The following is a 23,109-nucleotide window of genomic DNA, read 5'->3' on the forward strand; positions in this document are numbered from 1 at the left end:
CTATGACTTTTTCTTCTTCTGTTTTTAGTAAACAGATGCCAGAATTACATCTTGGCTGGTATGAAAGAAAAAATTATCACAACATGATTTATCTTCACAAAATAGGTTCAATAATAGCATACCCAGATCTGAAACCTAGCATGGAAAAGAAATAATCTCCAGAATAAATCTAATTTTGAGAAACATACTTTTCTCCAAGGTTCAAAGGAAATGCCCATTAGAAATTTATATACCTACCCCTTAAAATCTTTACCAGAATCCTTCTATAGGTGGAATATCTATTGGTAGCATTTATTCATAAACCCAAATGACCGGGTATCTGTTGACATGGTTTTGCAGCCTAAAATTTCTTTATCCCCTTTCTATGTAGATTTTCTTTGGTTATAGCAGATTACTCTATGCTAAGGGCACGGTGAATGTGAATGTAACTTTGATCTCTTCTGATATAACTCTCAATGTATTGTAACCTTCCAATGTAACCTTTTCCCCCTTTGCAGTAAGTCATTCTTTGAAAGCTGTATCTTTCTCAAGGTTTATAATCACTATGTTTATTACCTCCTCCTTATAAGTAAGGCAGTGGGTAAAATTGTTAAACCAGATTCATAACCAAGCACATACTTGCATTTCAAAACAAACAATCCAGCATTTCAAAAGAAATAGCTAGATATTTCCCCAGGATGAGATGAAACTGAAATTATGTTATCTGTTTTCTTTATCAGTAGTAAAACAGTTCCTTTGTCTTTAGCAATGTCTCTCTGCTTTGCTGTACATAAGAAGTGACAACTTTTAGCTGGCAGTCTTCATTCTAGGTGCAGAGTTCAGTGACTCACTGTAGCTTATCGAATTTAATAAAAAGATTGTTGGATCCACTCCAATTTTTAGTTTTCCCTGCAAGATACGTCTTCCACACTTTTGGAAAAACAGTTTTGTAAAAAAAAAATCCAGAATGAGAATGTTTTGAATTTATTCCTTTCTTTCATCCTTAATCACATTTTTACACCCAAATGTTTTTACCATTCTATACTGTATGAGAAAATAAAAAAGATTTTCAACATAGTTTATGAAAAAAAATCTTAATCACAGTTACAGGTGGTCAACCTCCCTCTTTAGGAGTCAATACTTCTAAATGACAGGATTAGGTCTGGGAACCAAACACTGATACCTGAGTGGTGAAACATTCAGTACAGTCCATGCTATAATGGACATTCCTTCTTGAATGCCTTGTGCTCAAAATCTTGTGCTACTGAAACTCACTTTTGTTTTTATGAACATTGTTTTGCATATTCTACATTAATACCAGCAATTTTCATCAATACCTGTGATAATTTACATTAAAGAATCTTGATTTACCAAATCAAATCAAGCATAGACTTATGAATGTCACAGAGATTAACTCCTTAATATACATATTAACCCATCTAGTAATCCAAGACAAAACACTGATCTTCTGCTGTCCTTGATTTACAACAGTGTTTCTCAACCTTGACAATTTTAAGGCATGTGGACTTCAACTCCCAGAATTCCACAGCCAGCATTGCTGGCTGTGGAATTCTGGGAGTTGAAGTCCACATGCCTTAAAATTGTCAAGGTTGAGAAACACTGATTTACAAAATCCAGTTTCTTTTTTAAAGTATAATATGCTAATCTGCCCAATTTAGCAATAAGTAACAGATATAAACTTTGGATACCATAATCACAACTAATAAAAATAAAATGTTTGCTAGTACCACTGCATCATCAACTTATATTTATCCGTAACTAATAATGGGGAAGGGAAGGGATAGAAAAGAGAGAGAGAGAAAGAAAATAAGAGAGCAAGTGACTCTAGTTATAATCAGATTTGGATCCCATCTTCAACACTTCCCAGGATTAAGCCTGGGACCCAGAGACATTGATATTTGAGTGTTGAAATATCACAAATGCCGAATATTCTGAAGTATTCTGGGAAATAATGAGAGAAGCCTTGAATAAAGCCAAGATAGCCTTCAGATTATTACTTTCTACAGACTCTGTGATTCACATTTTCAGATAGAATGTATGTCCATTAATATTGTTTCAAAACTATATTTATTTCAATTTGTATAGCTGCCCATCTCACACATTTAAGTCTAGGTGGCTCACAATGAAAAATGACAGCAAGAACAATAAAAGTAAATAAAAACAAACCTACAACTATACTAACACTATTATTAAAAACTCAAACACAAAACGTAAACTGTGCACATTACACCTCTGCTTCATGAGCTTCATTTGTTACCAATTTGCTTCTAGGTCCAATTCAAGATGCTAGTGATAACTTATAAAGCCCTACATGGCAGGTGACTAGATTATTTGAGGGACTGCCTCTCTCCAATGACATCTACTTGTCCCATCAGATCTAGTAGAAGAGACTTGTTCTGATTACTGTCCACTACAGAGTGTTATCTGATAAGACCCAGGATGAAGCCTTTCCTGTTGCTGTTTCCACCATATAAAGCATCATTTACCCCTAAGTCAGGCTGGCCCTGACCTTTATAATCCTCCAAAAAGGCATGAAGACCTGACTTTGCTATCTGCTCTAGGGATCAGACAGTGGTGTGATACACATAATACGTTATACTTTTCTTGAATGATAGTGCTCTCCCTATCATTCTGTATGATTTTAAATTGTTTTTAATGTTTTGTATTGTTTATATAATTGTTTTATTTTGGAAGCCGTTTAAAACTATATTTTAATAGTAAGCTGCCCAAAGTCACAAATGTGACTATATAAATTGAGCGAGTGAATGAATAAACACATATATTAAAATAATCACAATCAGCAGGCAATAAAGTCAATGCATACAATTCAATATAACTACTGAGGAGGCTCACTACTCCTACTGAAACCCAAAACACAACTATGTCTTCAAGACTTTCCTAAAGGGAAGAAATGTAGATGCCAATCTAGATTCCAGGGGAACAAAGTTGCAAAGGGCAGGTACTATAGCCCAAAAGGATTTCTTCCTGGTCCTATTAAGCAACTTTCCTTATTAGATGGGACTCACAGATTTTCCTGCCAGATTTGATGGGATGGACAGATATGGCAGGATTGAGATGCTCCTTTAAATATCCCATAAATGGTGACCCCATTCCAAGTCTTATAAGTTATTTAACAAAGCAAATCTCCAATATAGTTTTTCTATTCTTGCTGTGATCAACACATATGCTTCTAACCCAAATCATTATTTCATAGATTTCCTTTTGCAATGTTGATGACATCATGATTGTCAGCTGACCCAAGCCTTGAATGAATCAGTTATTTATATAAAAATGCTAGTTTGATCAATTGCCATTGTAAGGGATTATTATTTTATGTAATTCTACAAATACTTGGTTTTCCTATGCCAGTTGATATAACTGGGTTCTATGACATTTGAGGGTTCCAGAAAATTTGAAATATGTTTACCATGATATCTGAATTATGTACTATATCAGTGCTTCTCAACGTTTGTGTGACGGCGCCCCCGTCACACAAATGTTCTGCGCATGCGTGGTGCCACGCGCATGCGTGACGCACATGCGCGATGGCCCCCCCATGTGCGGGCGCATGCACGGCGCCGTCCCCATGCGTGGCGCGCATGCGCGGTGGCACCCCCATGCGCGGCGCGCGTGCACGGCGCCGCGAAAAATGGCGGATCGCCGTCTTTGGCGACCCCCGAAAAATGGGCGATCAACCCCAAATGGGGTCGTGACCCATAGGTTGAGAACCGCTGTACTATATTATCCTAGAGGATCAGAACTTATCTAGAACAAATCAATTCCTGGAAGAATACCATCAGAACCCTAAATTAAGACAATTCTATCTTCGCCATATTCTTTACCTATGTTATATATCTTAGAAAATGGCTGGAAGGTTATGCAAGCAACAATAACTTTTCTGCAATTTTGTTACATAACGAGTATGTTTACACTGCATGACCACATCAGAGTTCATGCTGAGATGTTTCAAACAATTTGTCAGCTCAGAAAACTCTTTTATAAATCAAGAATACAACTATCTACGCTGAAATATATTTTCAAATCTTTCTTAACTGAATGTGGAACAGACAAGGCAATGAAAATTGTCCTCTTATCTCAAGTACAATATAAATGGCACTAGGATCTTGATTTTATTTTTTTATTAAACTATAAGATTTCATCTAATATTTAGTTAGCATAATGGTATACCTTACAGGTTGATCAGGTTTACAAAAGGAAATATTTCAGAGAGTTTTACAGATAGTAATTCCATTTTCTACATTTATCATCTTATGGGCCATAATTTTCATCTTCAATTATCTCCCCTAGGTGACCCGTGTTCCAATTGATGCTTATGCTTGATCAATTGTGGCATCCCTAAGATAACAAAACATTTGGCGGACAGCATAATAATTCATATTGTAAAGCAAATATGTCCCCTTTTGTTACTATATATATATGATATGGGAATTTTGCATAAACACAAACAGTGAAATGAACATTCATAACTCCCCCCCCCTTCCTGGGAGGTCTTGTTCCTTTATTCCACTTGCCTCTAAGAGTTACAATAAACAAAAGCTTCCATTGGTACTACTGCAAATTTTCAAGATATACAACCAGCAGCAACAAAATTAGTCTTCTGATAAAGTGAAATGTTATCATGTATTCCCAAATCTCATACATACTATAGTACTTTTTTCAAAGCTGTATTGTTGTGTAGGGCCAAGGGAAAAAAATGGGCAGGAAGAGAAATGAGTGTGAGAAGAATTTCAATTTGCTAAAAGTGATTGAACATGAAAACAACATAATATGATCAAGCTGAGCAATACATTTTAATACAGATAATCCTCAGTACTCTGAAACTAATTTTATGCAATAAATGTATTTCTAATCTGGTTAGCTTTTAGGGCCAAATAGGCTATTTCTTATGTAATGTTTTTCTACTGGTAATGATAAATTGCTGAGTTGCTCCTGTGAGAGATGAACAAAAAATGTTGGGAGTACATGTAAAGAGTATATATTTCCAGCGTGATCACCCACAGACTAAAGCAAACAGGTACCTATGATGGGCAGCAGTGATATAAAAAGATGCCAGAGGCAGTTTAGCGGCAAACGCAAAGACATAAATTGATACTATGAAAGAGAAGGCAACAGTAAACCATTCCTGTATTTTTACCAAGACAACCACATGGATAGAAAATATAAAATAACTGACGATAAAATGCTGGCCAATAGGCCCCTAAGGTGGAATGGGACTCAATATGCTACTGAAGAAGTCCTGAGGCTGTTTTGGAGTACTAATACTGTTTATGACAAGGCTAGATAAAAGTCTTTGGGATGTCTAACTGCTGATACTGCCATACAAAAAATGAAAATCCAAAGCTGCAAAGATAGAATTACAGTAGGAACATAGAACAAGCCTGAACACAGGATAAATGAAATAACTATAAATTGACATATTACACATTAGCTAATTGTGATGGACAGGGATCAAACACTTTCAGTTAAAAGATCAAACCATTTATACTCAGGACATGAAAAACAAAGAGAAAATTGTGTTGCTTTTATAGTTTGGAAGTGTATAGCAACAACAGTACTTGGTTACAGTGCAATTAATGCTGAATAGTAACAATTAGATTTTGTGGGCATCCCTTTAGCATGACAATCATTCAGGTTTATGCTCCAAACACTGACGCAAAAGAAGTAGAGACTGATGACTTCTAAAATCAAGTTCAATCTGAAATTGACAGAACATGCAAACAAGATAGTGCTTTGTGATTGGAGACTAGAATGTCAAATTTGGAAACATGAAAGAGGAAAATCTAGTTGAAATTATATGACTCAGGCAACTGAAATGAAGCAGGAGAATGAATACTCAATTACTACCACTCCAATGATTCCTTCATAGCTAATACTGTCTTCAAACAACAAAATGATACCTCTATACATAGACATCACCAGATGGAGGGTATATATAGCAATCAAATTAACTATATTATTGCTGAAAGGAAAGGAGAAGCTCAATTAAAGCATCGAAGACATGGCCAGGTGCTGACCTGGAACATCTTACAAACTGCTCAAGCTCCAAATTAAAGTTAAAAAAAAAAAGAGATAGCCAGTCAGTTTCCACAATATGACCTTAAACCTATAACTATCATTTTCAAAGAGAGTATCAGGAATCATTTTAACATTCTGAATTTTATTAGCAGAGAACCAGAGGAATTATGGAATGAACTTAAAGACATTGTTAAGGATAAATGTGAAAAGAGATCACCAAAGATGAAGAAACAGATGAAAGCAAACTGGATGTCAGAAAAAGAATCATAGAAACTGCCAAGAAGAAAACAGAAGCCAAGGCCAAGAAAGACAAAAATCTCAGAAAGCAACTTAACAAAGTATTTCAGAGAGATGTTAGAAGAGACAAGAAGCAATATTACAACAGCTATAAAGAAGGTCAAACAAGGAACGCCTTTCAACCTTGCATTGGTATAATAAAAAATGCTAATAGACATTGCCCTCTTGCAGTGCCTAGAGCAGTGGTATCAAACTCACTGCGTCACGTGATGTATTGCGACATATCATAACTTTTTTCCCCTTGCCGGAGCTGGGTTGTGCACGGCTTCCACGTAACACATCCGGCCACTGGCCAGAGTTTGACACCCCTGGCCTAGAGGTTGTGGGGGTCTGGATAGGGGATAAGAGGCTTCAACTGAACCCTGGAAAGACCAAATAGCTTTGAATGGATGGAGCTTTGAGATTCAAGAGTTTAACATCGTTAACTCTGGATGAGGTTGCACTAGCCCAGACAGATCTGTTGTGCAACTTGGGGGTTTCCCTAGACTCATGACTCCTGTTCAAATAGCAAGTGGCAGTTATGGCTAGGAGACCCTTTGCACAACTCCATGTTGTGCACCAGCTACTGGCTTTCCTGGATTTAGAGTCCCTATGTTTGGTCACTCAAGTCCTGATCATCTCATGCCTGGGCTACTGCAATGCGCACTACAAGAGGGTACCCTTAAAGATTATGCAGAAGCTATAACTGGTACAGAATGTGGTGGCGTGGGCAATTCTTGTGAACCCTAGGGTGGTCCACGTTACACCACTGTTGTGTGAACTACACTAGCTACCAGTTTGTTTCCAAGTATAGTTTAAGGTGTTGGTTATCAGCTTTAAAGCCATTCAGGCCATTATTCCAGGCTATCTGATGAACCATCTCATCCCAATGGGATTGGTCCACTCCACCCATGCCAACAGAAAGAGCATGCTACAGACCTTGTTGGTCAAAGAATTTCAGCTGATGGGGTCCAGGAGAAGAGCCTTTTCTGCCATGGCTCCTGCTGTTTAGAATGTCGTAGCCACCTGAGGTGAGATCTGCATCCACCCTCCTGACCTTTAGTAAGGACCTGAAGACTTGGCTCTATCAGTTGGCCTAGAGTCCCAATGGGAATGGGGACTATGAAGCTGGCTATCAGATTAGAAAAGACTCCACCTCTCCCTATGTACTTCATGCTCCATTCCTCTCATCTTTTATTGTTATTGTTATTATTCATTGTTTAGCATTTTAATGTTAACCAGTTTTTAATGTTTGTAAGCTATCCAGAGTCACCTCTAGATAAGATGAACATCCCACAAATCTAATAAATAAATTACAATAAATAAATTCTCATATTAGAAGAGGAAGTTTGCTTAGCACTGATATCCAGTGCACTAGTCAATTGGAAACTTACTAGGAAATGGAGGGAATGGGGAATGACACAGCTGCTCAAGGTAACTTTGGATAGTCTGAGTGTTTTCTCCCTGGGGAAGTAATTGCAGATGGCTGTAACTACTTATTAAGTTAGGATTTGCCATAAATACTCACCTATTCACATCCCCCATAGAGATGGGGAAAAGAAAAAAACAAATTAAGTGCTTGTCATAGTTCTTCAAATATTTTTTCCATAAATCATAAAAATGATGCACAAATCAAGTACCAGCTCCCACACTGACTAGTATCATCTATACTTGAATTATCACATGTAATTGTGTTCAATAGGATGGACTGCTTAAACTAGAGAAAAGCATTATTTTGATTTTTTTTATTTCTAACAAACTTATGACTTATAGATCTTGCATTTTTTAAAAAAATCTGATCACTAAAATGTAAAAAGGTATAAATCATGCCTAACCAAAAATGATTAATGATTTACGTTTCCTACTTCTTATTTTACTATTTTATGGAACCTCTCCGTTAAGCCCTTTGATGTTATTCTTTATTATTAATCCATATTTGCTCACCGTTAGGCTTATTTTGCCTTGAATTTCAAATTCTATTTAGAATCCGTATGTGGCATGACAGTTCTTTCTATGGTAGCAACCTCACAAACAAGCATCTTGAAACCAAAACTAGTCTATTACCATAAGAAGGAACAGGAAAGGTTCTTCTTCATTTCCATATGCAAGATGCTATTGAGCCATGCAGACAGGACCAAAGGTTTAAGAGAAATCTTAACATTGGATGTTCTTGCTTTGACAACATATGGAGATGCAGCCATTTTCCTTCTTAAATTTTACTCTTAGAATTAGAGTTAGAATTAGATGATACTGGGGGGAGGAGGAGGAATGTGCATGGGAATTTAGTTAGACATAACAATATTGTAACTAGTGTGAGAACCAAGGTTTTTTGAAATAAGAGATGATAAGAAATGGTGGATTGAAGAACTGGAGAGAAAGCCTGCATTTCAAACTAATTGGAGAATGTGATTTATGACTGTTAATTAGAGGAGAGAATTGTGCTTTGATACTATGTGCTCAGGGGAGGGGAATTCAGATTTTGGCTTGACTATATACGTGCCAATGCTATGCTACTCGAATAAAGATTCTTTACGGTAAACAATGTCTTGAAGTTCTTTGAAGAGTTTCATCTGTCGGAACCATGACATTGGTACTTTAAATTTTTAAAAATTTAAAAATACACTTTAAATTCAGTATTCATGACATGCATGTTACATTTGGCAGTACCTAGAATTCTTTAATAATGGTTTTCCACTTCTTGTAATTAACTTAGTTATCATAGACCAATATTTTTGAATCACTGATTGCTAAACAGGACAAGTGGAGAGAATGAAAAAAATGTTTTAAAAAGCCAAATGTAGCCCAATCCTCACTGATACGCCTAAAGAACTCCCCAAAAAAAGGTCTGAATTAAATTTGAATACTACAAATTAAAAATTCAGAGGTCACAAATGTATCAAAGGAAGTTTGTTTAATGCAGCCAATTACACCCAGATAATTTGGACATAGTCAAATATTTCTTCTGTAATTTATTTTTGATAATCTGTCCTAAATTACTTATTAATGCTTTATCTCTAAAAAGATTTCATTTAAAGTATACTTGAGGTATTCTAAATTAATCGAGTATTTTTAAAGAATAAATAAAGCAACTTCAATTTAGAAAGCAACTTAGAAAAACATGCTTTCTAATAACAAATTAATGTATCAAATACATATACATCATCAGTGTATTCACTTTTGGAGAAAGCAATATTATGTGAAACACAAATATGGAAAAGAGATTTTAAGGCAAATAAATTAAAATACATGTGATAAGGCATAAGAAATTTACTTAAAATTACTTTACACCAAGACCATTCACTATACCTTTCCTGACAGTAAAAATTATCATTGCTTTTGCCATTTCCCTATACTACTTCATGCATTGCATTTTGTTCTTTGAACTACTTAACCCCCTCTTTCAGAATTTCATCAACTCTATCCACCATAGCTTTCAGTCTTCCCCTTCCTTTAAACTCATTCATCCTTTCTTCATATAATCCTTTTCCAATATGATCTTCATTCTTTCCATAGGACCAAATTACATTGTTACATTTCTTTTATTCACTCACTTTTGAGTTCAATCTATATTCATTCAGCACCCAGGTCTCTGTACCTTTTTATAACACAGTTTTTAAGTACTATATACCTGCTGGAATGAAACTTACCTAAATTTACTTTTATGACTTCTCCAAGTCCTACTTCCACATAACAAAGTGGGTACTGTAGCAGCAAATTTTTATAGATAGCCATTTTACAACAATATTCATTTTTCACCCACAATGAGCACTTGCATATTTTAACTCTATTCATCCATTGTCCCATCTTGGAAACATTCTACCAATGTACATATATCCATTAGTCTATTGAATTTTTCACTAGAACTTGTACCTGTTCAAACCATTTTCAAATGCAATTACCTTGGTTTTTAATATATTAATTTTCAGTTTCATGTTCCTCACTGTATCACTCTAACATTCATTGCAAATCAACTGGATTCTCAGTCAACAACTTGATACCATCTACATTTAAAAATACTTGTTCATTCACACTCCAAACACTAATGTCATTAACATTACCACAAGCATTTCTTATATCCATAAATACATTAAATAATCAAAAGGACATCATGTATCCCTGTCTTATTTATCTGTTCCATGTTAATCATTCACTTAAGCATTCCATTTGTTCTCACATTTGCTTTACTTCCCTTATGTATTACTCTTATTGCATCCAGGAACTGACCTTCAGCTCTATGCAAAGGTTTCGTAATTCAAGTCTATTAATTTTATCAGACACTTTGTGTAAATCAACAAATATGCAACAAACTAATTTTCTCAGATTAACATGTTTTTCAATGGTTTACCAAAAAATAAAATTCTCCCTTCATAGCAAAAAGCAGAACTGTCTTCCCAAATTTTGCTTGTGATACCTTTAAAAGGTATCAGAAATTTACCAAATACCTTCCCCGGCACATTTAACAAAGTACCACCTTCCTCCAACTGCCAGCATTAATTTTTGCTACTCTTTCCTATAAGTGAAAAAAAACAACATTCTTCCCATTATCAGGCACAGATGCATTCTTCACACACTAAACTGGGTACACCGTCATTCCATAAACAAAACAAAACTGTATTAACATTTCTCTAGAGTCTAGTTGCACCATCTATACATAATATTTTTTCACATTCCCAGAGCATTTACAATTTCTTTGTCATCAATATTTTTTCTTGAGCACTAATGTTTACAGCACATATTTTCATTCCATTCTTCAAAATATCACTTTAATAAATTATAAAATGCTCCTTCCAATAAGTTCTCAGTTCAATTTCATCCCACTTTATATCATAATTTTAACTTTTTAATTCCACTTAGATTTCTGGAGACTCCTTCTTTTAACTTTCTTTATCTATTCTTCATCAAAACAATTTCCATCAAATTCATTCTATATTTTCTCTGCTTCTTTTAATTTTATCCATCTTTGCTATCTCATGTGCATGAGAAGCAGGGGAGGGGTGCAATATTACAAGGGGGTAAGAAAGCATGAGAGGCACCATGAATGCAGGGAAGATGTGAAGTGGTGTGCAAGGATACACAGAGGTTTGTGAGCAGCGCAGCATGGGTTGACGAAGTATGAGAGGCACAAGTCAAGGTGGAAGGTGCACAGATTGTGAGGGCATGTGAGAGAAGTGTACCATGTGAGTCAGGGAGGGAGGGAGATGTGTGAGAGATACCAAGTGGCTCAGAAAAGGTGCATGGGGTGCACAACAGACACATCGCAGAGCATGGAGATTGTGTGAGGGTGCACAAGAGTCATGGCACATTTCAGGCATGGTGTAGGGGGGTGTGAGTGGCCAAAGCAATGTGAATGCAGAAGGGCTGATGGAGGATGCACGTGTGTGGGAGATTTGTAATCTTCCCTGCTGACTTGCCCATTGATTTTCTGGGATGCTTGACAAGCAGTTGTAAGTGCCAATCAAGATCATGATCACATGACCATGGGGTGTTAGAATGGCTGGAACTCCAAGGACCACCCTTTGTATAGCACTATCATAACTTGGAACTGTAAATAATAAGAAAAAAAGCAAAGCTGTTCACAGAACATTAATTGTTCGTAGACCAATACAGGAGAGAGTAACTGTTTCCTCATAAAAGAAAATAAAACTTAAAATGACAGTAATACAGAAATACAAAATGGGGCAGGACAGCATCTGAATCAAGAGAAAATTTGTTACTAGGAGAGTGCACTACTTTATGAGTATAGCAGCATCTTAACGCAGATGCATGTTTTCCAGGCTACACACAACTACACCTATGATCCTGGGAAAAGGCATGCTTGATTAAGTGTTTTTGACAGGTACTATATCTATAACTATGTATCCTCAGATCCACATTTCTCCTTTTGAATTCAAAGCACTACATAGCCCTACTGCAAAAATAAATAAATTATTGATTAAATTTATTGTAAGGTGGCTCTGAGCAGCTTACAGATTATAAAACAAGTAAAAAAATAATTAAAACATTAAAACATTAAAACTACACAGATTAAGGTTTTAAAATAGACTAGAAAATGATTCTGTTCTCCCTAAAATGAGTAATTGTTGAAATACCTGCTTTTCTTCCCCTCAAGAATATTTCTTAAATGATAAGAATTACGGGAGACAAGAAGACACATAGCATTTCCAGAGCAACTGTCATTAAAAGGTGTTCAGAACAAAGCATACTAGTGATAAGGAACAGCATGCTGTATTTTATTATTTACATTTCAATTAACTACATTCCAAAGGCTTAAGATGAGCAATACTAATATATAAGAGCTGTGCAAATAATTTTAAATATATGCTTTATGTTATATGAGAATGTAAGCCCCGCTTTTCTCTTCAATCATTAAAGCATCCATGTCTTTTCCAAGTTTCACACAATTGTTTCAAAAGCTGCTTCCAACTATTCTAAATGTGTATATATACATATCATTCTGGGAAGCAAAATATCTGTTCATCCATACATGCACAAACAGGAAGACACAGTAATTTCCACCCCTTCAGGATGCTTGTTCTGAATACATAAAAAAGTAAAACTAACATGCCAAGAAAAATATGCACCTCTCAGTTATTTCCTTATAATACTATAATACTATTCATTCTTTCTTTTAATACTATCAGTCACACTAAGTATAATACCTTTCCTTTTAAAGATTACTATGGTTACTATGGTAGCTGACTTATTTTATTATTGATAAGATCAACACAAACTTTTGAAAAAGAAATCCCGTTTTCAGATTAAAACTATATCATAATTCATGTTGCCAGATGGACTTGCTTTATGTCTCCTAAGAATCTGCACGATGAAGAAAAAAGCTTTATTCTGTGCTCACTAAATAACTTATACAAATATTTTCTGTAATCTATGTTCTGACAGAACAAATTTTGAAACATTTTGCATATTCTGTTATAATAAACAACTGAAGTTTTAAACAAGCCTTTTAATCTCTTTTCATTCTACAGCTATGAAAGTGCAAGTATTGAGAAGACAGTTGGGTAGACTGTCTTATAGAAAAATGTACCGAAAACCTACTCAAAGGGATTTTTTTAAAAAAAATGTTTACGCCTTTTTAAAATTGCCATTACTACAATGAGAACAGTTAGCATGCTTTTTGCAACCTGAATGTCTTGCAGATCTAAGTCCAGCAAAGTTGCATCAGCACAGATTCTTTTCAACAACTTCAGATTCCCTTTAACAAATTATCACAGCACACACATAATGAAATAACAACAAAATTATACTTTTCTGGCTCTTGGCTCAAGTTTCTTTCTAATCCACATGTACAGTATACTTTTTCCATTTAGTAGTCTTGCTGCAAAAGCTCAAAAACTCTACATAATGTTTATATATAACAACCTAAAACATCAGCAGTATAACATTACACTGCACATGCATGGTGCACACATTTGAATTTGGCACAATATATACAGGAACAACATTACAATTCATGAATTCTCACTTATCCACAATGAAGAATTTTAATAATTTTTTTTAAATATTACTGAGCAATCAGGCACTAATTACAACTAAAATGGTTCTGATTCCCAGGTTAGTTATAGTTCCATAAATCTGTGGACCTGATAGTTTGGCTATATCTAAGCTAAAATGGATATTTATTTGGGAGACAAAGTGATATTGTTTGTGTGGAAGGAGACAATGATCCATATCCTCCTCAAGTACTCCCTTCCCTTTTTAAAGGTTGTTGAGAAGATGGCAAACTAGCAATTACAGAAAGCTTTATAGTAGTTGAAATAGATATTCTACCCTCTTTCCCACTGCAGTTAATCCTCAATACAGGATTGAGACTGCATTGGTTATTTGGCAGGAAAATATACCCCAGACCAAGCAGAAAATGTGGTCAAAGTTTTGACTGGTGCTAAGAGGTTTCTAGAATCTAGCTGAGGACTGTCACTTTGACAGACAGTTAAAATTATGATGTATTGTTTTATTTAGGATTTAATTATTGATGCAGTTCTGGAAGTTTTTAAGAAGAGACTGGACAGCCATTTGTCTGAAATGGTATAGGGTTTCCTTCCTGAGCAGGTGGTTGGACTCGATGACCTCCAAGGTCCCTTCCAACTTTTATTATTATTATTATTATTATTATTATTATTATTATTATTATTATATGTCCTCATATGGTGTCCTTTTCATGATGCCCCAAGGTATGCTCTGTTCTCTCCAACGATTTTCAAATATGAGGGCCATAAATTTTATGTTTATTACTTTTTAAGGCAGGCTAGCCCCACACATAAAGTGGCCAAATATCTTCACCGAGTTATGCAACCTAATTAGATATGTCATTTTATTGTCCAATTGTTTTTTTTCTTTTCCCAATAATAAATTATTGTGTCAAACTATTTCTATTTTTTACTGTAAAGGCTGGCCAAAGATTATAATAAAGGGATTTGATTTGACCACATCACTTAGCAATGGCAATCCTAGCACTACTTGCCATTGTAATCTGAGGACTGTAGTTTGTCACCTGGACTGCTAGATGACATGGTTGCCTTAACTGATTCTCTATCATTCTCATCTCTGCTCTTCAATTATCCCAAACCAGGAGTGACAGATGGAATAGGGACCTGTTTATTGGGTAATACACTTTCCAGGTCATAGAGTCTGAAAATTTGGGGGGGGGGGAATTTGAGGGAGGGACACAGTCATAGACATCAGAATGAATCTTTAATCCTGAACTTAGAACTTCAGAACAATTATTCTGACTTCACAATATTTGGCATGCTCAAGTGTTCCAAGTGAATAAATGTTTAACAATAAATCAGTATCCTCATGTCATTTTGCAGAAGGTATATTAACTATTTCATTTAAAATTGGATAGCTTATGTGATAGGTTTTTATATTAAATTATTAGCCTTTTTTAACATTATACCCAAGGTTCTTTAACAGATGGTAATAGTTCCCTACTTTTTAATGTGGCAGATGGTTATATGGCTTACTAATGTGTGCTAGCATTGTGGAGTGAGGAAAAGTATATACAATATACAATTTCATGGTTATTTTTTCTTGGTAAATAATGACTAAAACCTGTCCATTGTTTTCAAGGTTGAATTTTCTAAGCTTTTTTATTATTTGTAATAAATACTGTATTTTGGCACATAATTTTATATTTGGCATAAGAGAGATAGCAAAGAAAATGAGAGCCTAGAAAAGTACCGTATTTTTCGGCGTATAAGACGACTTGGCGTATAAGACGACCCCTGACTTCGGAGAAGATTTGCATGGTTAGAAACTTGTCTTATATGTCGGAAAATACCGTATTTTCCGGCGTATAGGACGACTCGGCGTTTAAGATGACTCCCGACTTCAGAGATTTGCATGGTTTAGAAAGTCGTCTTGTATGCCAGAAAATACAGTACTGTAACATTTATTTAAGAACATCTGTTACATAATGAAAAACAGGGGATTAAATGGTAAACCAGAATGGTAAGGAATTCAGGTTTACCAAGAAGCTTAAGTCCTGTTATCGCCACAAGTTAAACAAAGCCAATTGGAACTGTGTGTATTTTGTTTAGATTCCTATTCACCTGAAGAATTCAGGTTTGATACTTTCCCAGGAAATTGGAACCATAAGACAAAACCTTTAAGTTATATTACTGTCTTGTTCACAGTAAGTAGCCAAAACTCTATGCACATCTGGTGACCTCTACATGTTTTTAACTTCAGTTTCAATCAGCTTCAATCATTATGGTTAAGACGAAGGAAGTGTAAAAGCTGTATTCCTGTAATTTACCTTACTCTTGCATAAAGCAAATTAGGCAGACAAATGAGGGTTGATTTAACTGCTCTGAAGAAAGCATAAGAACAAATAACTTCAAATATTAAGAAATATTTTAAAACTTATTTAATAAGTAAACTGACTGGTAGAAAAGATTGTAAGCATATGTTGAGAATGGCAATTAATAAAGTTAAATGATAAGACTGTTTTGTTGTAAATGTTAGTAGTAAATTTAGATGGCAGGTAAATCAGACTTATAAGTTTAGAATTTTATGGTTATATGTTATAGTGTACATTTTTTTACTGTAACTGTACATGTATCATGATGTATATTGATATTGTTTTTGTATAATTTTAACTTGTTAACTTTATTAAGGTTGGATTACTTCCATATGTGGAGCACACTGAAGATAAGATTGTTTAATCATAAGGACTGTGCAGCACTTTGGATTTAAAGGCAAAGTGGTGCTCCAGACCATGTAGATATACTCCTATAGTACCTACAATTATATCTTTTTAAAAGATTCTTTTATCCCATCTTTATTAATTTATAAACAACTCAAGGCAGAGAAAGTATATAATACTCCTTCCTCTCCTATTTTCCCTACAACAACAGTGACTGCCTGAAAAAGAGTGACTGGCCAAAGTCACCAACCTGCTAAGAGTTTCTAGGCCAGCAACTTAATCTCAAAGAGCACCAAGGATCTTCATTTCAACCCTGAGCTACAAATATTCTCCTTTTATTTGGAACTTAACCTCTACACTAAACTAAATTATACCTAAGATCCACAGCTGTAATAAATCCCAGGAAAAATCTTGTTTGGTTCAAGGAAGTACAAATAAAGGTGTCTATTTAGCTGAAAAATCAATTAACAGACATTTCTTAAAAGAGAAGAAATTGAAAGTTTCCTTAACTAGATACAAGTTTTAATTGGCTCAGAATTATAGTTGATTCCAAATATTATGGCTTGTTTACCGCATCAGATGATATAAACCAGGCCTCTATGTCTTTAAAAAAACATGATTAAGACAAACCAGTGGTTTATTGGGATGGATTAAGTCAGTCATTTTTGAGAACTTAACTTTTATTTTTTAAAAATTAATTCAGCTCTTTAAAAGACATTTTCTAAATTCAATAGATAGGGATATCCTAGCATTCATTAATGCAACTCATGGAAGTCAGAATCTGTAGCAACAGAGCTACTGATTATGAAGATTCTTCTTCACTAATGCCTTCTGTAAATACTTCAACTCTACACTGTACCGCATGATCACTTTTCAAAAACCAAGATGCCAGTACAATAAATATTATATCTCTTAAAAAGAACAGTAAACCAAATTAAGCAAATGATTAATACAAATATACCACTACTGCAAACTCAATAATCTGTCTTTTAATAAACAGCTATAACAGCGGTTCTCAACCTATGGGTCGCGACCCCATTTGGGGTCGATCGACCATTTTACGGGGGTCGTCAAACAATGTGATCCGCCATTTCCCCCCCTCAGGGGGTGGCACGGCGCATGCGCACTGCGCATGGGGGGCGGCGCGCATGCGCGCCGCACCACGCATGCGCAGCACGTTTGTGTGACGGGGGTCGCCGTCACACAAACGTTGAGAAACGCTGAGCTATAAGAACTGTTGAGACCAAACCCCAACTAAATTCAAGAAGTTACCTGAATGAAAATCAAAATAAAACAAGTAATGAGCAATATTAGCTCAGACCTAAAGTTTGGCCTCTCTTTAAGAACCTACTTCTGCATCTTCCAACATGCCAGCTGATGACCCTGTTCACAGAACAAATCTAACCATGTCAGGGAGGAGTCAGAACACTTTAGTTAAGTGATTCCAGTAGCTAACCATTAGGGAGCAATTTTAATTTATAACAGCTCAGATGTTTGGGACAAAATTGACTCTCACAGTCAAGTGTAATCTCCAAACTCTCCCTCTGAATTTGAAATAAAGTCATAGAAAGTATCCCTTCAAACTTGAGATAAAACCATAGAAAGAACCCCAAAAAAGAATTTTCTTTAGGAATGCTATCTTTTTTTTACTCCCCTCTCCTACCTCCAGCCATAAGGGGAAATAAAAAAGGAGCACAAAGGAATGGAGGTACGTAACCCCACCGCATGGCCCTAGCTTCTCTATTATATTGATGCTGATCCTAATCACATTACCATAAATTATTATGTTTCCTCCAAAGAGGAATAAAATAGAAGGGTAGACAGTGATATTTTCCCAACCTCCTTTGTGGCATCTGGAAGTTTTTGTTTTTTAATGGCTGCTTTCTAACAGATTGCATCCTTGGAAATCATATATTTTACGCAGATGTAGAGATGAGTCAGTTAACCAGGAAGTAATTTAAGCTGCATGTTCAATAAAAATAAAGTTGCACTGTAGTCAAGTACCTGAATCAATTTTGGTAATATATTCTAAGCTTATGTTACCAGGTTATAAAAGTCTTTTCAATAAAAAGTAGTTTTAAACTGAGAATTTCTGAAAAGAAAATGATAATTATGATGTAGTATATAATGTAGTTGCCCATTGGAATGGGATGGGGTAATGAATTCAGTGAAATTAAATAAAAAGATTGAGTTCTGAAATATCCAGACAAATCAAACTTGTTATGAATTGTGCAATACACTGTATACAAATTCTTTAATTAATAATGCACTGACTGTAATGGGCACTAAATACAATAATATCAATATTACTGTTATAAATTACATAGGATTTCTTCCCCAACAAACATTTTATAACAATATAACACAATCATAAAGCTAGAAAGAAACTTCTGTTTCAAAGATAGCAGCATAAATTTGAATTTTCTTTTGCTTTGGCACTAGCTCCCCCTCCAGACCAACTTACACTGTAATTACTTTTTTCATTATAAATACCACAGTAGCCACAAATCCACATTTTCTTTCATGTCTTGGGATGATTCAGTCTCAAAAAATAATATATCTAAAAAGAAATCATTTATATTATCCTTATTTCCAAAACACCAAAATGTACTCTCACACTCATATGTTTGTTCTAATAATAAACAATTTTCTTTCAAACTGGAGAAACACCTGCTATATTCAATTATATGTACATTAATTAGCTGCCCTATAATCCTATAGCATTCCTACATTGTCAAGGGGTCTTTGACCATTTTATGACACCTTTTTTGACAGCCTAAGTGGCTATTGACCAATGTTAATAAAAACTCATCACTTTATATATATTTATTATGTAGCTCACACAACAACCTCCTAAAATAAACATTGCAAGAATTTATTATATAGTATTTTATATTGAACTTGAAACAAAACTCCATCTTACTCTAGTTTAGAAGACTCAGGGGAATGGATGGCATAAATATTCCAAATAAATACATTGAATCTGCAGTCCTATACTGTACATACTTACCTGGACATAAATTCCAGAGAAATCAATGAAAATTACGTCTGAAAGAGGGAAAGGAGGTTTTCCTTTGTCTTTACAGTATTCAAGTATATATATCTGCAGAATTCAAATATGAAGTTAAAATAGATTTAAGCATGCATAAACAAAACTGTTATTCAAAGTTAAACCTACCATATACTAAATTAATGGATAACATGTTTCTTATAAAGTTATAAGATCTCTTTTATCAGCAACTATAGAAATGATCTATAACTATCTACTTTTAATAAATTTAAAATGTGTTATTTTTATAATCAATATAATTTTGGAATGACGTGGCAACAGTCTTGAAGGCATATTCTTTCAAGATTAATTGCCATCCTTTTAGCTTATACATACAAGATGCTGAAGTCTAAATATTTTTAAAACATGGATATATAAGACATAAAATTATTAATTTCTATAAGAAATACCAGTAATTGTTATTAACATTAATAGGCATCATTAAACCACTTAAATTTAAAAAAAACATTCCCAAACCAAATCTTACAGGTATTAATATAAATTCTAAACAGTTGCAACCTGCTCCTCAGACATACTATCAGTTTATTTTAGTGTAGATAATTGCAGTAAATTATCTTGCCAAACTATCAATGGACAAGTTTTGCATGTAAATATTTGCAGACTTAAGGTTCAAAGTGAATTACCGGTACATAAAGTGTACACTTTCATATTTACTTCTGAAGTGCTGTATTCAGATCAACAGACAACAGTGGTTTTGAAAACTTTTCTAGTTCAGTAAACCTAAAAAAGATTTGGCCTTGTAAATGTAATAGTTATGATTCTTTGATATTTTCATGCCATGATTCCCTCCACTGCAAAAAAAACCTAGTCTTACATTTAAAATACATAGCAGCAGGTTTTATTGAAAACCAATTCAGTGTATTAGGTTCACTTTGCAGATAGCACAATTTAAATCCAAAGTAAAAGACATCCAAAGACAAACAGATCTAATTACACGAAGCACACAAAAGTATCTTGTTAAGAGTTAGACCACTGAATAAAATAGGTATAATAACAATTCATCTGTGAATACTGATGAACTCAACGTAGTTTCTTAATAGGAATCACCCAAAAAGAAAACCCTGGTATCGATTATTATATCCTTTTCCCGTCATTCTGAACAGTACCCATTTCACTTTCGCTAGCCACCCACCAAGTGCATTTCCTGACTTAGGGTTTCTCTTTTTCGGGGACGCGGGAGAGAAGAAATCGGAAAAAGGGACAAGAACAAGCACCGCAGCTTTTCTTAAGGCACTTTTTCTGCACACCCAGCCTTCCCTTCCCATGCCTCCGTTGCGCGCATTTCCCTCTCCACACCCGCACAGGCAGCTGGCACACCGGCAGCCGATTGTTTCCGCTTTTTTTTTTTTTTTTCTTCACGGAGCTCGACGCGACTCTCCCGGGCGTCTCCTGTACGGATGATGCTTCAAGCTTCGGCTCTTTTTTCCCCTCTAGGCGCCGGGCTCCTGAGCCGCAGCCGCTTTCCGGGATTCAGCGCCCACATAGCAACCGTAGCGTTCCCGCTAGCGAGTCATCTACCTACCTTATCGCTCTGGCCTCAAGCGCCCCCTTTGCCTTCTCAAGGAATCCAGGCCCTGAGCTGGGCTGACAACCCTCCTTCCTCCCTGAGGATCCTGTCCCGGGAGAGCTCGGCAGCCTTGGCGGAGCCTGCACATCCCCTCTCCTATCCTGCCTTCGCTGACAAGACACACACACACACACACACACACACACACTCCCCAGCCGGCGCTTTGAATAACAGCTGCTTCTACGACAGGCCCACCACGAACAACCGGGTCGAAGCGAGAGAAAGCCACCTCAGCCCCAAGCGGAGCATCCTCTCAAGTTTCGGAAATCTCCCTTTCGGATCCCCTCGACGCGGCCTCACCTTACCTAAAATCCGCGTCGGCAACCGCGCTTCGGTCTCCGCGCCGGCGAAACTCCTGCAGTTGCCGGGGTCTGATGGAGGAGAGAGAGAAGCGGGAGGCGGCGCGCGAGGAGAGAAGGCGATGGAAGAGGGGGGGAGCGGCAAGAGGGGGGGGGCGAGAAGACGGAAGCAGGAACCCACCGCGGCTTAACGGAGCCGCCAAGAGACTGGAGCCGGGCGAGACGCTGACAGAAGACAGCGTCTGGGGGGGGGGACGGCGCGCGCAGACGCGTTCTCCCGCGCGCCCGAAAGCCTGGCGAGAGGGAAGGAAGTAATTCGAGCTAAGGAACTGTAAAGAAACGAGGGCGCGCGAGATGGGAAGGGACACCAGGCCTTGGCGCTCGTTGCCTCCAAAAGAGAATAGACCCGGGGGGGCGTGGACTAGATGCGCGTGATGGGAGGAAGGCGGCCAATGAGAGAAGAATAGTCTAAAATCTCTATGCGGGAGGAACGTTAGCTTCTCGGCCAAGGAGGCTGTAGCGAAAAAAAAAAAAAAGCTTTGGCAGCACGCATGCGTGTTATACCCCGACGTCGCTGCTGGTTTCCCTGGGGTGCCTGAACAGCTGGAGGCAACACGTGCGTTCTGGCAGTGAGCAAAGAGGCGGGGATCGCGCAGCAAACTGTTGGAAAGGATCAGGAAGCGAATTGTCGGTTCTCCCCGCTCTCCGTGCGAGAGTGAGTTGTGTCTAACCCCCTTCTAAAACTGACCAATGTTGGCAGCATCTTGCGGTGGTAACTTCTTGCGTTTAATGCAGGGTTTCTCAACTTTGGCCACTTTGAAGCGTGTGGACTTCAACTCCCAGAATTAAGGAGATCGATGCTGTGGCTTCTAAGTGGATCCCAATACAGTAGCAGATTAATCTGGAGAGGTCGGTTTTTCACGGAGTCCGGTCTAATCATTCACAAACTTAACCATCACAGCAGCACTTTGAATTGTACTTGGGATAAATGAAAGTCAGTGCGGGTGTTTCGGCTGAAATCGTGCTATATTCTCTAAATAACAATATTCCTTTATTTGTTAAATGTACAGGTGACATTAGTAAATACTGTGTCATTTCCTCTCCAACGCCAAATCGTTAAATTCAAATCACATGTTTATTCTTTGCAATCTTTGTTATATCCTTCCTGACTGTGAAAGCAACACTGTTCCTTGTTTTTTGGTCCCTGATTAGTACAGTCTTCTGACCTGAAGTGTCCAATCCCAGTACATATTAATGTGTTGATTACTAAGACCTTAGTGTTGGTTACTGCCAAGATGTCAGTCACAGTATAGAGCTTTTCCCTGTTCATGCTTCTTACATTGCATGTTCTCACTATAATTCTGTCCTTGCATCAAAATCAACAAATATCCCAAAGGCTTTAATGTGACTGCATCATAAACATCATTAGTACTCTAAAAGATCCTCAGCAATTTCTCAGTAGTATGTTGATTGGCATCAAGGCACCAAGTTAGAAAGCGGAGGACCATGACTTCTGCCTTGACTATGAAAGCCAGCTAGGTATCTTTGAGCCAGTCGCTCTGTCTCAGTCCAACTCACTTCTCAGATTTGTTGTTGTGGGGAAAATAGGTAGAGAAAGACATGTTGGATATGTTCACCACTTTGAATTATTTGTAAAAATTAGATGGGGTACAAATAAATAAATAAATGTCCTTCACTT

The 23,109-nt window shown here is 36.5% G+C and overlaps 1 protein-coding gene across 6 annotated transcripts in view; it reads right to left on the reverse strand.

The window, feature by feature from the left end:
* The window catches only part of FUT8 (fucosyltransferase 8), a 77,395-nt gene extending 55,829 nt beyond the window's left edge, over positions 1-21,566 (reverse strand). For 3 of the 6 annotated variants that reach the window (XM_039357170.1, XM_039357188.1, XM_039357181.1), the window contains exons 1-2: positions 21,417-21,565; positions 19,485-19,577 (exon numbers count right to left, since the gene is read on the reverse strand). The gene's annotated coding sequence lies outside the window, so the exon portion shown is untranslated. Of the gene's footprint in view, positions 1-19,484; positions 19,578-20,676; positions 20,968-21,066; positions 21,327-21,416 lie in introns of those variants that run through there. The other 3 variants (XM_039357206.1, XM_039357197.1, XM_039357211.1) reach the window with 3 other exon arrangements.
* Between the last annotated feature and the right edge of the window lie 1,543 nt (positions 21,567-23,109).

The sequence above is a fragment of the Crotalus tigris genome, unplaced genomic scaffold (assembly GCF_016545835.1).
Source record: "Crotalus tigris isolate CLP2741 ecotype Arizona unplaced genomic scaffold, ASM1654583v1 scf7180000017576.4783729, whole genome shotgun sequence".
Taxonomy (NCBI): Eukaryota; Metazoa; Chordata; class Lepidosauria; order Squamata; family Viperidae; genus Crotalus; species Crotalus tigris.